Source organism: Hylobates moloch, unplaced genomic scaffold, assembly GCF_009828535.3.
Source record: "Hylobates moloch isolate HMO894 unplaced genomic scaffold, HMol_V3 SCAFFOLD_2, whole genome shotgun sequence".
Taxonomy (NCBI): domain Eukaryota; kingdom Metazoa; phylum Chordata; class Mammalia; order Primates; family Hylobatidae; genus Hylobates; species Hylobates moloch.
Genome location: NW_026652277.1, coordinates 166020508 through 166038984, shown reverse-complemented (window position 1 = coordinate 166038984; position 18477 = coordinate 166020508). Strand labels below are relative to the sequence as shown.

Below are 18477 nucleotides of genomic sequence, written 5' to 3'. Positions count from 1 at the left end.
GACAGACTCTCAAATGCAAAATACTAGAGGTTTTCTAAAATTTCTTTACAAATTTTTTTCTCCCAGCTGATTTGACTGGGGTATTCCTCATATAGAGAAGGATACTGTGTTAATCCTTCTGAAGCTCTCTTACTGATTGACTTAAATGGAGCACAGGATTTTCCTAGTGTGGCTTTAATAAGATACAATCAATTAAGTTTTAAGAAGGGATAAAATAAGGCTTAAATCCAGTATCAAAGCAAACTGACTGTTAACTCCTGCAGTTAGCTTTGGCCAATAAAGGCAAGCTCAACTCGAAAGAAAAGAAAAGAAAAAAGAAAAGAAGAGAGAGAGAGAAAGAAAGAAAGAAAGAAAGAAGGAGGAAGGAAGGAAAGAGGGAAGGAAGGAGGGAGGGAGGGAGGGAAGGAAGGAGGGAAGGAAGGAAGGAAGGAAGGAAGGAAGGAAGGAAGGAAGGAAGGAATTGTAAAAGTCAGTCATTTTCGGTATGGTGAAAACCCTCCAGTGGTTTTACTGCCAAATAAATGTCAAAGCCCCCATGGTCACCGCGGCCTCCCCGGCCTGGGGAGCAGCCCCTCCTCTCTGAGCTCCCTCAGCTCTAGCCTCACTGTGCAAGCACCAGCCTGAGGGTCTGCTCTTTCCCGAGATCCAAAGACACCCCCACCTTTCCTCAGATCTCTACCTGAGTGTCACCTTCCCAGTGAGGCTTTCTTGTTTTTTTCACCTGCTTTCAGAATCCTAGTGAAACCATGAAACAACCGGAGGGAATAGGAGAATCCAAACAGCTATGTATCACATTAAGACAGAAAGGTCTGAGCTTTGTAGAGATTCGTGACCCAATACTGCGCACAACCAGCAAGGTGGTTCCCATGCCCTCAAGCAGCACAGCAACGAAGTGGTGGAGAGAGCTACTAAACTGAGAGGCAGCAGGAAAGGCCTAGAGAGGAGACCGGAGGGCAAGATGGGGTCACACCTCCAAGGCCATGGCACTAGGTTACCATCCCCACCCTCAAATTATGCTTCACCCTGGGCAAGAGGTGGTGGCCTGGGAACTAAAATATTATAGGTCTGCTTCCCCAGCAGGATGGGGATGTAATTTGTTGTAAATTATTACAGAAAAGTAAAATTATAATTTTTCTCCCACTTGGACTGTGCAATGGAATTCACACCTGAATCCATTCAATTACTTGTATTTTACAGATAAGGAAACTGAAGCATTAAGTTTCCAAAGTAATGTATTAATAACTGGACTGGGATTTGAATCCAGGCTCCTAATCTCTATGCTATACCATCACTATAACATGAAAATACATATGCTTTATATTCAGGTAGAACTAATTTTATTCATTCACTGCATCTCTAATAAAAGACACAATTTCTCTTTTATTCTAAATACAAAATTCAAGAGAAACAAAACGCTAATAAGGGAACTAGGCTTTTTATGTAATAGCTATAATGAATCACAGAGGAATGCCAATGACCTCAACATTAATTCATTACATATATACATCCCCACACACAAATAACAGTAATTATACACAAGGACAATTCATTGATATCTAACACCAAAAAGGTACTATGAAGTCTAGTGTTTTTAAGTAAACCTGCATTTTATTAACTGAATCTACATACATTTTACAGAGTTAAAGATCCCCTGACAATTCACCAGCTGGGAATCCCTTCTCTAGAATAAGCTCTGGGTATTGCAAACCAGGTAAACAAAACACACCAAACAACAGCTTACCAGGAAATCAAAAGGAGCAGATCCATTTTAACCATTCCAAGATGCTAAGTCCTCGGCCACAAAGGATTTAGAACAAGCCTGGGCACAGAAAGACTACTTGCCTCGAATGTTCACTGGTTCCTAAGAGTGGCTTAATGTAACTAGTACCAGATAAAATTTTAGAGTACAACCAGGGAAAGTGGACAATTACACTTCTCTAAAATGCACTTTCTGTCCTGCAGGGTCAGTCACTGAAACAGGAGCTCTTTAAATGAGACCTCAAACTAAACATGCCTTCAAGTATTTAACGCCATTCTCTAAACTAGAGAAATGATCCTCTTCTACATCATGAATAACATACTGTCAGAATATTTAGCACTTGTACATAAAATTTTCACACTATGTCCTCTTTATTGATATAAATTTATTTTTACTCTTAAGTTTCCAATGGCTAAATGGAGGGAAACAGGTTAGAGGGTCTCATTTCTGACTCCAAATACTGAGCTATCTCACTGTACACTATGTATATACACTTTTACCATAGCAACCGTACACCTAATTGAAGATATCTAAGTGTCTGTGTTCTCAGACTGTAAATTCTCTGCATAGAAAAATGTACATGCATTTTCACTTACCGTATAAACTCCGGAGAGAGACTGTTGAATGAAAAAAAAAAAATCCTTGGTCGAGCACAGTGGCTCACGCCTGTAACCCTAGTACTTTGGGAGGCCGTGGTGGGCAGACTGCTTGAGCCCAGGAGTTCAAGACCAGCCTGGGCAACATGGCAAAACACCATCTCTATAAAAAATACAAAAATTAGCCAGGCATGGTGACGCATGCCTGTAGTCCCAGCTACTTGGGAGGCTGAGGTGGAAGGATTGTTTGAGCCCGGGAAGTTGGGGCTGCAATGAGCTGCCACCGTACTCCAGCCTGGGAAACAGGGTGAGGTTCTCTCTCCAAAAAACAAACAAAATTTGATTTTTGGTAGCAATGTAGCATACTGAATACTTCTGTCAATATCCCTTGATGTTCATGCATAATAATATTCTAATATTAACCACAGCCAGCAACAATTACATGTATTCCTTCCATAATTAATGGTACAGCATATGCTGTTCACGGATCCCAAAAACACTGAACAGCAGCACAGTTCAGTTGCCACCTTGTTCAAATGCCAACAAGGGCTTCACGATCTGCTGCCCTTCTCTTATTTAGACACCCATTACTTCTTACTGATTCTGCAGAGACAGGTCATATGAACACAGACAGCAAGCCCATGCCTTCATGCATACGGGTCCTATAATAATACATGGGTCGATCTGATTATTCAGAGGTAGATTTATCTAGTTTGGGGACTATATACATTCTTTTTTCTGGCTTTGACAAACATTTGTTTCTTTACTTCCTTAAAGCTTCTAAGTGGGAAAACAGGAAAAATGAAGCCGCTGAAATTCAAATTCATCAAAATTAGGTATGGGTACTTACGACACAAATAACATTAAAAACTGGATTTACACAAAGGCATGTATTATCTGACTTATAAAATAATTTAAGAACAGGATTCTTCTCTCCTAGTGAATTAAAAGTTATTTTCATTACATAATCACGCTAGGAACATATTATACAATGCAAACAAATCTGGACTGATTACTGTTTTAATAACACACAAAACTGTATCGCATGTTTTCTGTCTAACTTAAAAGGCAACAGGAAGAGTAGTAACCAGCCTCCATAGTATCTGAGATTCTAACGGTGTTGAGACATTTTGCATATAATACCAATGATCACCCAAAAGAACTGAAAAGTTACTGACAACACTACAAGTTGGCAAGAAACTAAATAGCTTCTGAGAATATTTTACACATCTGTGATTTTCTGCATCATTTGAACCCAGTTAGATAAAATAATCCTTTAAGCAAGACACAAGTGTTCACTGCACACGGCATGCTAATGCAGCCACCCAATTTACAGCCTCACAGATCTTAGGGACCAACCAAGGACAGAACCCAAGTTCTTTCTTTTATTTTTTCCATCCCTCACAATAGTGGTTCTGGAAGTTAGGTCCCTAGACCAGCAGCATCAGCATCACCTGAGAACTGGTAGAAATGTGTGTTCTCCGCCGGGCACGGTGGCTCACGCCTGTAATCCCAGCACTTTGGGAGGCCGAGGTGGGCGGATCACGAGGTCAGGAGATGGAGACCATCCGGGCTAACATGGTGAAACCCCGTCTCTACTAAAAACACAAAAAAATTAGCCGGGCATGGTAGCGGGTGCCTGTAGTCCCAGCTACTTGGGAGGCTGAGGCAGGAGAATGGCGTGAACCTGGGAGGCGGAGTTTGCAGTGAGCCGAGATCGCGCCACTGCACTCCAGCCTGGGGGAGAGTGAGACTCTGTATCCAAAAAAAAAAAAAAAAGAAAGAAAGAAAAGAAATGTGTGTTCTCAGCCCCACCCCCCCAGACCTCCTGAATCAGAAACTGTGATTTAACAAGCCCCCGGGGTTGGTGACTGTGATGCAGCTCGTCAGAGTACCACAGCTCTACCATTAATTCCTAACCCTTAGGAAATATCATCACTTTAGCAAGAGTTCAATTTCTCTCTCAGATGGAAGCTTATTACCATTGCAATATCTTTCTGTATAGCAGAGAGTCCTAATGAATCAGAGAAGAGGGGAGTTTGAAAAAAAAATTTAATACTTGTAGCATTTTAGAGAATCACTATCTATCACTTTCATAACGAAAACTCCAGAACGCGCAAAAGATGTTTCCACTTATCAAAAAGGGTAATGGCTGTAATCCCAGCACTTTGGGAGGCTGAGGCAGGAGGAATGTTTGAGCCCAGAAGTTCAAGACCAGCCTGGGCACATAGAGAGATTCTGTCTCTACAAAAAAATAAATAAATAAATAAATAATAAATAAATAAATATTAGCTGGCTCTGGTGGTATATGTGCCTGTAGTCCCAGCTACTCGAGAGGCTGAGGCAGAAGGATTGCTTGAGCCTGGGAGGTCGATGCTGCTGCTGTGAGCCCAGATCATGCCATGGCACTCCAGCCTGAGCCACAGAATGAGACCCTTCTCAACAAAAATACAAAATAAAAAATAAATGGCTAGGCATGGTGGTTTATGCCTGTGGTCCCAGACTGTATTAGTCTGTTTTCACAATGCTATAAAGAACTGCCCAAGACTGGGTAATTTATACAGGAAAGAGGTTTAATTGACTCACAGTTCTGCATGGCTAGGGAGGCCTCATGAACCATGATGGAAAGTGAACAGGAAGCACGGCACCTTCTTCACAAGGTGGCAGGAAGGAGAAGTACCGAGTGAAGGTGGAAGAACCCCTTATAAAACCATCAGCTCAGTCAGCATGGGGGAAATCGTCCCCATGATTCAATTACCTCCACCTGGTCCCTCCCTTGACACTTGGAGATTACAGCGATTACAATTCGAGATGAGATTTGGGTGGGTACATGAAGCCTAACCACATCACAGATACTCAGGAGGCTGAGGCAGGGGGATTGCTTCAGCGTGGGAGTTCAAGGCTTCAGTGAGCCATGTTTGCACCACTAGACTCCAGCCTGGGCAACAGAGCAAGACTCTATTTAAAAAAAAAAAAAAAAAAAAAAAAGGAGGGGAATGGGTTTTTAAAGGCTGAAAACTTTGCTTTTGGTCATTATATAGTAATTGAACTCTAACAGAAGTAAATATTAGAATATTTTGAAAATCTTGGCCAGGCGTGGTTGCTCATGCCTGTAATCCCAGCACTTCGGGGGGCCGAGGCAGGTGGATCACTTGGTGTTAGGAGTTTGAAACCAGGCTGGCCAATATGGTGAAACCCCGTCTCTACTAAAAATACAGAAATTAGCCGAGCGTGGTGGCACACATCTGTAATCCCAGCTACCTGGGAGGCTGAGGCAGGAGAACTTGCTTGAACCCAGGTGGCGGAGGTTACAGTGAGCTGAGCTCACGCCACTGCACTCCAGCCTGGGTGACAAAGTAAGACTCTGTCTCAAAAATAAAATTAAATTTAAAATCTCTATACTTTTTGGTATCATCTTAGCTTTAGATGATTCAGACAGCTCAACCTATTGTAACCACAGATCTCAATAGCCTAACGGGTATTGATTTCCTAGGGTTATGGAGTTTTTAGGGGTTGTAAGGACACTGAATATGCTTTACACACTGTTGGAATTGCATCAGACTAATCTGGTTCAACTTTTATGTAACAAAGTTATGAGTTGCTTTTCAGTTGGCATGGACCTCCAGGTTGAAGGTCACATCACCAGAGCATGCCCCAAACTAAGTGTGCAGCCATGGATAGAACCCACGTGCTCAGATGGGCACTTGGAATGGAATGGGCATGAGGAATGAGCACTGAATTAAGAAGTGGACACCAACAGTTTGGGAGGCTGTAATCACAATACTTTGGGAGGCTGATGCAGGAGGATCGTTTGAGCCTAAGAGTTTGAGACCAACCTGGGGAACATGGCGAGACCTCAATTCTACTAAAGAAAAAAAATTTTTAAAAATTGGCTGGGCAGGGGTGGCACACAGCTGTAGTCCAAGCTACTTGTGAGGCTGAGGTGGGAGAATCACTTAAGCCCAGGAGTTCAAGGCTGCAGCGAATTATTATCATGCCACTGCACTCCAGCCTGAGGAACAGACTGAGACCCCGTCTCTACAAAAAAAAAAAAAAAGAAATTTCTTTTAAATTAGCCAGGTGTGCTGGCACCCACTTTGTGGTGCCAGCTTACTCGGGATGTTGAGGTGAGAGGATTGCCGGAGCCCAGGAGGTTGAGCTGCAGTCAGTGGAGGTTGCACCACTGCACTTCAGCCTGGGCAACAGAGAGACCCTGTCTCAAAAAAAAAAAAAAGAAAAAAAAAAAAAAAACAGCGGACACCACATGGCAGGATCCAAAATCTGATCAGATCAAGCCCTGGTGTCACCCCATGGCAGCATCCAGTCAGATTATGCCTCCAGCATCACCCCATTGCAAGATCCAATCAGATCATGCCTCATTACCTTCTAAGTACAAAACCTGACATAGCCCCCAGCATGAAGAGACAGACTTACTTAAGTCCAACTCCTGTCTCCTTGCTCAGCTGTCTGGCAATAAGCCTTTCTCACTACAAAAACCTGGTGCTTCAGTGTTTGGCTTTCCACTACATGGGCAAATGGACCCAGCTCAGTTCGGCAACACTGGTAGACAGTCACAGGACAAAGTAAATCTGATGCATTAACAAAACAATTGTAAAATCATATTATTCAACTCTTGACTCTAAAATCTGGGTCATGGTTTAGGAAGGTGGGAGGAGAAGTGGAGTGCTGGAAACCCTGCCTAACCACAAAGAATTAGCCACCCTGCCTCTTCTAAGCTCCTGAGGGAGAAGGCACATGGTGGCAGGTAAAATTACCAATGTATTTATGAAACAGCAATTTGTAACACCTTCAGATTCAGCGCTAGTTGTTCAGTAAGTTTTCAGTTATTTTTTAAAGTTACTTTTAAAACGTACTTCCCCCCCTCCCCCCGCCGGAAGAAGAAAATTTCCTTAAGTACCATACTTAACAAAATTACAAAATAATATTTGTAATCCTGAATGCATTAGCATTCTTCTACTGAAGTGCCCTTACTATGTGTAAGCATTAAAAATTTTTTCCAACCTAGTACAATTTGAAACAAATTAACAGAAGGTATATAAGTTTGGGAATCTGCTTTAGAGGCCTAAAGACAGTAAGTTTTTAATTTAAAAAAAAATCTTCTTTTCCTTGTTACAAAAGTAGCAAATATTCATTACTCAAAATCTTGAGACTATAAAACAAGCTAAAACATAAAAAAACTTCTTATGTGCAGCCACTATGCAACAGGCAACTATTATACATACCTCTACATTTTCAAGCCTTTTTCTGTGAATTTAAAGTAGGAAATACATTTAAACTTGCACATTTTAAATATACTAATTCATTAATAACTGAATATCAACTGTCCTAGGGAGGATCCAAATCTTTACTCCCAGCATCCAAGTGGCACAAAATAGTTACTGAAATGTCTGCTGAACTGAATATCTGGGATCTGACAAGACAAAGTCTGGACGTGCAGACTGTGGAGCTGTACTATGGAAATATTTTTAAAGCAACTGAAGTGATAGAGTAAGGGTTAAAACTCACTCCAAGTACTAAGTAACAGACTGATATGGTTTGGCTGTGTCTCCCCAGATCTCATCTTGAATTATAGTTCCCATAATCCCCACATGTTGTGAGAGGCACCTGGTGGGGGTAACTGAATCATGGGGGCTGTTACCCCCATGCTGTTCTCATGAATTCTCACAAGATCTGACGGTTTTATAAGGGAGTTTTCCCCCTTTTGCTTGGCACTTCTTCCTGCTGCCATGTGAAGAAGGACATGTTTGCTTCCCCTTCCACCATGATTGTAAGCTTCCTGAGGCCTCTCTAGCCCTTTGGAACTGTGAGTCAATTAAGTCTCTTTTCTTTATAAATTACCTAGCCTCGGGTATTTCTTCCTAGCAGCATGAGAACAGACTAATACACAGACATTTCAAGACTTGGGTCCTGTGAAAGCCTCTGGGCTTGAGGAACTGTGCCAGGAGCCTGCAATGTGCCCCTGCAGACAGCCTGCCCTCCTTCAGGACACTGTGCCCTTTGAGTGCAAGGACAGGCCTTTCATACTGACATCCCAGAGGACCTGGCACATCTGAAGTTCAAATGAATGAGTTGTGGATGACAATGGGTAATAGGTAACAGAATGAAGCTGCATTTCCCCCTCTTTAACTTATCCCTAAAGTTAAGTGTCTGACTTAATGAACAATCACAAATCTGTGATTTCTGAGTACTGTCCCTGTGGGTAATAATACCATATGACTCGATTTTCAGATACTAAAAATAACTTAGAAAAATTGAGTCAGACTGAATAGCATCCTTAAACACTGCATTTACAATGCCTAGAAATTAGTAAGCAGTCTATCACGTGCTTTTAATAGTCAAAAGAAAAATGACAAAGAAATATCAATTGGAAAGTTTTGAAATGCCCACAGTTTGACAGCTTGACTGAAGGTTTGGTTTCAACCAAAATGCTTAAGAACTTTTTCACCTTTCCCTCTGCAAAGATCAGATTAACACTTTCATGCACATATTCTACTCCCTTCACTTGACAGTCTGTTATAAAGATGCTCTGACTTGGATTTTGTTCCAGCAACTAAAGCAAGCTAATACCTGAGTCACTGCCAGACTGAAACAACTGAAGTGCTGAATAAAATATTAAAAGCAAAAGATACAAACTAAACACCTTTTGAAACATGCTGCTGAGTTAGCACGAAAGGAAAGGCTCCGGAGAGGCTCACAAAGGAAGTGAAAGCAGAAACCCTGGGAGAACACATGTGCTGAGGCAGGATTTCCTGCTAGGAGACTCCACAAACCTGGGAGCCTGGCTCTGTGCTCTGGGGACAGTGTGGGGGCAGGCGAGGCAACACACAAAGTGTCCAGTATTAAGCTACAAGCTGGGACTCCAAAAGGACCTCAGCATAAGGGTAAAGAGGAAAACCTGTGTGCAAGGAAATGTCTCATCATTGACACAGAGTAGTGGGAATGGGGAAAATTTCTCCTGAGATGCCAGGTCCATATTTATTCTACCCAGTATGGCTGAGAAAATATTAAGCCAGGAATTAAAGATATAGTGACCCCAATGACGTAATGTCCCCAGGAGACTGGTATCAGCACACACAAATCCATCCCTTCCTAGATTGAGGAAGGATACAACCTCAATCTAGGTAAAAGGATTCCCGCAGAGGAAGTTCCAAGGAAAACAAGCAATTCAAGGAAAAATCAAATCAAATCACAAAACACACAAGAAAACAAAGCACCATGAGTGAGAATGTGCAGAAATGGATGGCTGAATCAGACTTCTGAGATTAGAACACACAGAAAAACTATTAATGTTTTGACATGCTTAAGAGAAGCTTACAAATATGAGCAAAGAACCAGAAACTATAATGAATGATAAGCAGATTTGAAATAGAACCAAATATAATTTCTAAAAATAGAAGATAACCGAAACTGAAAATTAAATGGATGAATAAAAGAGCAGATTTGGCCTGACTGTGGAAAGAATAGTGAATGGAAGGTAAGAACAAAAGAAATCATCCAGAATGCAGCACAACGAAAACATGACAGGTTGACAGGTGGGAAGTTAGATTTCCGTTGGTCCTTTTCATGTTACTAGAGTTCCAGAAAGAAAGAATGGAGAAAAGGCAATTTTCATGAATAACCGCTGAGAATTTTTCTAGAGCTGCACTCTCCTATCAAGTAGCCATTAGCCACATGTGGCTACTGAAATTAAAATTTAAACACAGTTCCTCAGTCACACTAACCACATTTCAAGTTCTTGTTAGCCACAAGTGGCAGGCAGTTACCATATGGACGGTACAGATGTAGAACACCATCACAAGGAGTCCACTGAGCAGCACTGTTCTAGAACTAACGTAGCACCTGTCCTCAGATCCAAGATACCCAGGAAACCCCAAGCTGTGTAACTAAAATCCACACATGGACACACTACAGTGAAACTGCAAAATACTAAAACACAGGGAAAGTCTTAAAAACAGCCAGTGAGGAGTCACACCACCGACAAAGGAACAATAATTAGCCAACTGGCTTCCTAGCAGCAAATGTCGAAGCCAGTAGAAAACAAAGGAAGAATACCTCATTGTACTGGGAAAAAATGCTGTCAACCTAGAACTCTTTCAAGACCAGGGTAATTTTCATACCTAAGAGACATATAAGAGATTTACCAACAACATACCTTCTCAATGGAAATTCCAATTCATTTTAGGTGGAATGGAAATTATCTCAATAAAAGACTGAAATGTAAGAAGAAATAGTAAGCAAAGACACAGTACAATATGATTAGATCTAAAACATTTAACTGTATAAAAATAATGTCCAATTTGTGGTGAAAAAGATATAACTAAAATACTGGGCAATAATTGATCATATTGGGGGAGATGATTGGAGTTAAATAACCTTATGTCTTTTTGTAATTCAGGAAAAGGCTAATGATACTAAGTAATTTCAGACTTTAACGTCAACATGCTTATGATAACCACTGGAAAAAAGAGACTTGTAGCACAAAGCTTCCACAAAGTTGGGAGTGGGCTCCTGCAATCTATAAGATGGTAGACAGAAATCCAAATACATCAGTCAACACAATGCTGTACAGGCAGGCACCAAGATCAGACTGGATAACAAGGTAAAATTCAGCTATTGGCTTTTACATATCTGGGAAATATTTACCAAAAGCTAGTGAAATCACACTGACATTAGAAATATAGTCTTTAAGAAAAAATGCATTACCAGAGATAAAGAGGTTCACTTCATAATGATAAAAATTTCAATTCACCTAGAAAATAATACTAATTGTAAATGTAGAGAAAATTTTTAAATCCACCATTTTAACATCTCCATCAAGTAGACAGAGGATCAGTTAGACACAACAGATCAAGTAGAGGAACACAATTAGTAAGGATATAGATATGAACAGCACAGTAAGTCTAATGGACATAGAGCATACAAAATAGACACACACATCAATAATATGTATAATCTTTTTGTGCACAGGTGAAACATAAAAGCTGACTGTATGCTGGGTATAAAGTTAGCCTCAACAAATTTCCAGGTACAGTATTGATTTTAATCAGGTTCTCTGATCACAATGCAATCAAGTTAGAAATCACCAACAAGAAAGAGAAAACCCAATACATTTGGAAATTAAACACAATTCTGACAACTCATCGGTTAAAGACAACTCTTTAAAGTCTCAGAAATATGAAGCTTGTTCCAACTGCCTTAAAACATGAGGCAATTTCTCATGTAATCATTAGTAAAATTGATTATGTTTTAAAAAATATAATTGCCAATACCTAAGCTGCAGATGTAAATTTTGTGTTGTACCTGTATACACTTTTAACAAATACACTAAAACACATGATTAAAAGAACTAAAGCTTACAGCTGGGGATTAATAGTTTTCTACTTCAATAATCGAGTCACTTATCTCACTAGAATATATTTTTGCTCTTTTAAACTCGTTATTGAAGATACAAAAGTGATCGCAAACAGAGTCTCAGCTTCTTGAGGCTGACAGCATTCAAAGGAGACAGCCATCAGTTATAGCAACAAATATAAGATGGCAGTCGGGGTGTGTAATGTGACCCTGAAACAGGGGTGGGGACATCAGGAAAGGCTTTCCCGAGGAAGTGATGCTTAGACACATTAAGACCTAACATGTGGCCAGGCGCAGTGTCTCACACCTGTAATCCCAATACTTTGCGGGGCTGAGGAGGGAGGATCACCTCAGTTCAGGATACATGGTGAAACCCCATCTCTACAAAAAACACAAAAAGTAGCTGGGCCTGGTGGTGCACACCTGTAGTCCCAGCTACTTGGGAGACTGAGGTGGGGGGATCACTTGAGCCAGGGATGTTGAGACTGCCGGGAGCCGTGTTCGTGCCACTGCACTCCAGCCTGGATGACAAAGCCAGACCCTGTCTCCAAAAAAAAAAAAAACCAAAAATCATCATCATCATCATCATAAAAACTTAACATCTAAAAACAAAGTACCTAGGGAAGGACAAGGGAGAACAGCATTCCAGAAAAGAAACAGCAGTACTGCAAAGCTACAAAGTTTTAAGTGGACAATTAAAGTAAAACTATAATTTAATTTTCAGATGGTCAATATAAAAACAAGGCACAATAGAAAACTGCAACATTTTTATGCTTTCTAATCTATTCCTTCTTTAATGAGACTTGTTCATTCTACTGTCACAGAACTTAGACTATACAAAACTGTACAAACACTCTACTTAAGACACATAGAAAATACTACTGCTATACAAAGTTAAATGGTTAGCGTTTGTTAGCATTTTCCAAACATTTTAAAAGCCATAAAAATCAACTTTAATCCTTAAGACCTGTTAGAAAGATATTTCCATTCTAGTCTTCAAATAAAGAGGTTTCTGCTCTGGAGGAGCTACAAAGTATGCCTTCTGAATTGTTCTCACTAATCTATGCATGGAATAAACAAGTCTTAAGCAATTCATTTATTCCCTACCATTATTTTTAACATTCCATACCCACTTAATTTAACCAGACAAGCTGTGTAACACATGTGTATAACTTTAGGTATTGGAACCAAAGAGTTAAAAAAAAAAAAAAAAGCATCAAGAACTCCTAGAATCTTGTCATAATTAGCCTAAAGGTGACTATGTAAGCACAAAAGGATCCAAATTAGTGATCGAAGGTTAACTTTGACATAGAAATTACAGCTAAATTACAGATATGGATTAACCTCCACTAAAAATTTTCTTCATGTCCCCTTTGACAGACACTGAAAAAAAATTCTTCATTTCTTTTCCAGGACTTGATCTTTTAAATAAAACGTGATGACTGACAATGTATTACATATTTATATATTATATATATATATACACATATATATAATATATAACCTATAATATAAATTGGTTATATTTTGGCTAGGTCAAAATATAACCTTTGGAGGCTTCCAATAAAGGTCAAGACTAAAATGCTCTGCAGTTTTTGTATTAATATTTGTAAAACAAGACTTGATTGCACTGAGGGAGTGCATACACTTAAACTGAATGCAGCATTCTACTGCGTAAGGATTAGAAATAGTAAACAGATAATCCCCTTAAAATGTGAAGTTACTGATTAACTTTCCTTTTTTTTTTTTTCTTGAGACGGAGTCTCACTCTGTCACCCAGGCTGGAGTGCAGTGGCGCGATCTCGGCTCAGTGCACGTTCTGCCTCCCGGGTTCACGCCATTCTCCTGCCTCAGCCTCCCGAGTAGTTGGGACTACAGGCGCCCGCCAACACGCCCAGCTAATTATTTTTTTGTATTTTTAGTACAGACGGAGTTTCACCGTGTTAGCCAGGATGGTCTCGATCTCCTGACCTCGTGACCCGCCCGCCTTGGCCTCCCAAAGTGCTGGGATTACAGGCGTGAGCCACGGCGCCCGGCCCTGATTAACTTTCTTTAGCAGTGAAGGACTGTCCAACTAAAGTTTTTCTTGTAAAAGATAATTTCCTTTTCTATTGTAAAATATAGTAGTGGAGGGGGTGGAACCAAGATGGCCGAATAGGAACAGCTCCGGTCTCCAGCTCCCAGCCCCAGCGACACAGAAGACTGGTGATTTCTGCATTTCTGCTTGAGGTACCGGTTTCATCTCACTAGGGAGTGCCTAACAGTGGCTGCAGGACAGACGGTGAAGCGCACTGTGCGCGAGCCGAAGCAGGGCGAGGCATTGCCTCACTCGGGAAGTGCAAGGGGTCAGGGAGTTCCCTTTCCTAGTCAAAGAAAGGGGAAACAGACGGCACCTGGAATATCGGGTCAGTCCCATCCTAATACTGCGCTTCTCCAACGGGCCTGGAAAACGGCACACTAGGAGATTGTGTCCCGCACCTGGCTCGGAGGGTCCTATGCCCACGGAGTCTCGCTGATTGCTAGCACAGCAGTCTGAGATCAAGCTGCAAGGCGGCAGCGAGGCTGGGGGAGGGGCGCCCGCCATTGCCCAGGCTTGCTTAGGTAAACAAAGCAGCCAGGAAGCTCGAACTGGGTGGAGCCCACCACAGCTCAAGGAGGCCTGCCTGCCTCTGTAGGCTCCACCTCTGGGGGCAGGGCACAGACAAACAAAAACTCAGCAAAGAACCTCCACAGACTTAAATGCCCCTGTCTGACTGACAGCTTTGAAGAGAGTAGTGGTTCTCCCAGCACGCAGCTGGAGATCTGAGAACAGACAGACTGCCTCCTAAAGTGGGTCCCTCACCCCTAAGCAGCCTAACTGGGAGGCACCCCCCCAGTAGGGTCAGACTGACACCTCATTCAACCGGGTACTCCTCTGAGACAAAACTTTCAGAGGAACTATCAGACAGCTGAATTTGTGGTCTCACGAAAATCCGCTGTTCTGCAGCCACCGCTGCTGACACCCAGCCAAACAGGGTCTGGAGCGGACCTCTAGTAAACTCCAACAGACCTGCAGCTGAGGGTCCTGTCTGGTAGAAGGAAAACTAACAAACAGAAAGGACTTCAACACCCAAAACCCATCTGTACATCACCATCACCAAAGACAAAAAGTAGATAAAACCACAAAGATGGGGAAAAAACAGAGCAGAAAAACTGGAAACTCTAAAAAACAGAGCACCTCTCCTCCTCCAAAGGAACGCAGTTCTTCACCAGCAACGGAACAAAGCTGGATGGAGGATGACTTTGATGAGTTGAGAGAAGAAGGCTTCAGACGATCAAACTACTCTGAGCTACGAGAGGAAATTCAAAACAATAGCAAAGAAGTTAAAAACTTTGAAAAAAAATTAGAAGGATGGATAACTAGAATAACCAATGGAGAGAAGGGCTTAAAGGAGCTGATGGAGCTGAAAGCCAAGTTTCGAGAACTACGCGAAGATTGCAGAAGCCTCAGTAGCAGATGCGATCAACTGGAAGAAAGGGTATCGCTGATGGAAGATGAAATGAATGAAATGAAGAGAGAAGGGAAGTTTAGAGAAAAAAGAATAAAAAGAAATGAACAAAGCCTCCAAGAAATTTGGGACTATGTGAAAAGACCAAACCTACGTCTGATTGGTGTACCTGAAAATGATGGGGAGAATGGAACCAAGTTGGAAAACACTCTGCAAGATATTATCCAGGAGAACTTCCCCAATCTAGCAAGGCAGGCCAGCATTCAGATTCAGGAAATACAGAGAACGCCACAAAGATACTCCTCGAGAAGGGCAACTCCAAGACACATAATTGTCAGATTCACCAAAGTTGAAATGAAGGAAAAAATGTTAAGGGCAGCCAGAGAGAAAGGTCGGGTTACCCACAAAGGGAAGCCCATCAGACTAACAGCTGATCTCTCAGCAGAAACTCTACAAGCCAGAAGAGAGTGGGGGCCGATATTCAACATTCTTAAAGAAAAGAATTTTCAACCCAGAATTTCCTATCCCGCCAAACTAAGCTTCATAAGTGAAGGAGAAATAAAATACTTTACAGACAAGCAAACGCTGAGTGATTTTGTCACCACCAGGCCTGCCCTAAAAGAGCTCCTGAAGGAAGCACTAAACATGGAAAGGAACAACCGGTTCCAGCCACTGCAAAAACATGCCAAATTGTAAAGACCATCGAGGCTAGGAAGAAACTATAGCAACTAACGAGCAAAATAACCAACTAACATCATAATGACAGGATCAGATTCACACATAACAATATTAACGTTAAATGTAAATGGGCTAAATGCTCCAATCAAAAGACACAGACTGGCAAACTGGATAAGGAGTCAGGACCCATCAGTGTGCTGTATTCAGGAAACCCATCTCATGTGCAGAGACACACATAGACTCAAAATAAAGGGATGGAGGAAGATCTATCAAGCAACTGGAAAACAAAAAAAGGCAGGGGTTGCAATCCTAGTCTCTGATAAAATAGACTTTAAACCAACAAAGATCAGAAGAGACAAAGAAGGCCATTACATAATGGTAAAGGGATCAATTCAACAAGAAGAGCTAACTATCCTAAATATATATGCACCCAACACAGGAGCACCCAGATTCATAAAGCAAGTCCTCAGTGACCTACAAAGGGACTTAAACCCCCACACAATAATAATGGGAGATTTTAACACCCCACTGTCAGCATTAGACAGATCAACGAGACAGAAAGTTAACAAGGATATCCAGGAATTGAACTCAGCTCTACATAAAGTGGACCTAATAGACATCTACAGAACTCTCCACCCCAAGTCAACAGAATATACATTTTTTTCAGCACCACACCACACCTATTCCAAAATTGACCACATAGTTGGAAGTAAAGCTCTCCTCAGCAAATGTAAAAGAACAGAAATTATAACAAACTGTCTCTCAGACCACAGTGCAATCAAACTAGAACTCAGGATTAAGAAACTCACTCAAAACCGCTCAACTACATGGAAACTGAACAACCTGCTCCTGAATGACTATTGGGTACATAATGAAATGAAGGCAGAAATAAAGATGTTCTTTGAAACCAACGAGAACAAAGACACAACATACCAGAATCTCTGGGACACATTCAAAGCAGTGTGTAGAGGGAAATTTATAGCACTAAATGCCCACAAGAGAAAGCAGGAAAGATCCAAAATTGACACCCTAACATCACAATTAAAAGAACTAGAAAAGCAAGAGCAAACACATTCAAAAGCTAGCAGAAGGCTAGAAATAACTAAAATCAGAGCAGAACTGAAGGAAATAGAGACACAAAAAACCCTTCAAAAAATTAATGAATCCAGGAGCTGGTTTTTTGAAAAGATCAACAAAATTGATGGACCGCTAGCAAGACTAATAAAGAAGAAAAGAGAGAAGAATCAAATAGATGCAATAAAAAACGAAAAAGGGGATATCACCACCGATCCCACAGAAATACAATCTACCATCAGAGAATACTACAAACACCTCTATGCAAATAAGCTAGAAAATCTAGAAGAAATGGATAAATTCCTCGACAAATACACCCTCCCAAGACTAAACCAGGAAGAAGTTGAATCTCTGAATAGACCAATAACAGCTTCTGAAATTGTGGCAATAATCAATAGCTTACCAACCAAAAAGAGTCCAGGACCTGATGGATTCACAGCTGAATTCTACCAGAGGTACAAGGAGGAACTGGTACCATTCCTTCTGAAACTATTCCAATCGATAGAAAAAGAGGGAATCCTCCCTAACACATTTTATGAAGCCAGCATCATCCTGATACCAAAACCTGGCAGAGACATAACCAAAAAAGAGAATTTCAGACCAATATCCTTGATGAACATTGATGCAAAAATCCTCAATAAAATACTGGCAAACCGAATCCAGCAGCACATCAAAAAGCTTATCCACCATGATCAAGTGGGCTTCATCCCTGGGATGCAAGGCTGGTTCAACATACGCAAATCAATAAATGTAATCCAGCATATAAACAGAACCAAAGACAAAAACCACATGATTATCTCAATAGATGCAGAAAAGGCCTTTGACAAAATTCAACAACCCTTCATGCTAAAAACTCTCAATAAATTAGGTATTGATGGGACGTATCTCAAAATAATAAGAGCTATCTATGACAAACCCACAGCCAATATCATACTGAATGGGCAAAAACTGGAAGCATTCCCTCTGAAAACTGGCACAAGACAGGGATGCCCTCTCTCACCGCTCCTTTTCAACATAGTGCTGGAAGTTCTGGCCAGAGCAATCAGGCAGGAGAAGGAAATAAAGGGTATTCAATTAGGAAAAGAGGAAGTCAAATTGTCCCTGTTTGCAGATGACATGATTGTATATCTAGAAAACCCCATTGTCTCAGCCCGAAATCTCCTTAAGCTGATTAGCAACTTCAGCAAAGTCTCAGGATACAAAATTAATGTACAAAAATCACAAGCATTCTTGTACACCAATAACAGACAAACAGAGAGCCAAATCATGAGTGAACTCCCATTCACAATTGCTTCAAAGAGAATAAAATACCTAGGAATCCAACTTACAAGGGATGTGAAGGACCTCTTCAAGGAGAACTACAAACCACTGCTCAATGAAATAAAAGAGGATACAAACAAATGGAAGAACATTCCATGCTCATGGGTTGGAAGAATCAATATCGTGAAAATGGCCATACTGCCCAAGGTAATTTATAGATTCAATGCCATCCCCATCAAGCTACCAATGA

The 18477-nt window shown here is 41.1% G+C and overlaps 1 protein-coding gene across 3 annotated transcripts in view; it reads right to left on the bottom strand.

The window, feature by feature from the left end:
* The window catches only part of SNX9 (sorting nexin 9), a 188467-nt gene that overhangs the window by 106511 nt on the left and 63479 nt on the right, over nucleotides 1-18477 (bottom strand). Inside the window, exon 1 of one of the 3 annotated variants that reach the window (XM_032161264.2) lies at nucleotides 10098-10119. The exons of the other annotated variants lie outside the window; for them this stretch is intronic. The gene's annotated coding sequence lies outside the window, so the exon portion shown is untranslated. Of the gene's footprint in view, nucleotides 1-10097; nucleotides 10120-18477 lie in introns of those variants that run through there. 3 annotated transcript variants of the gene reach the window in all.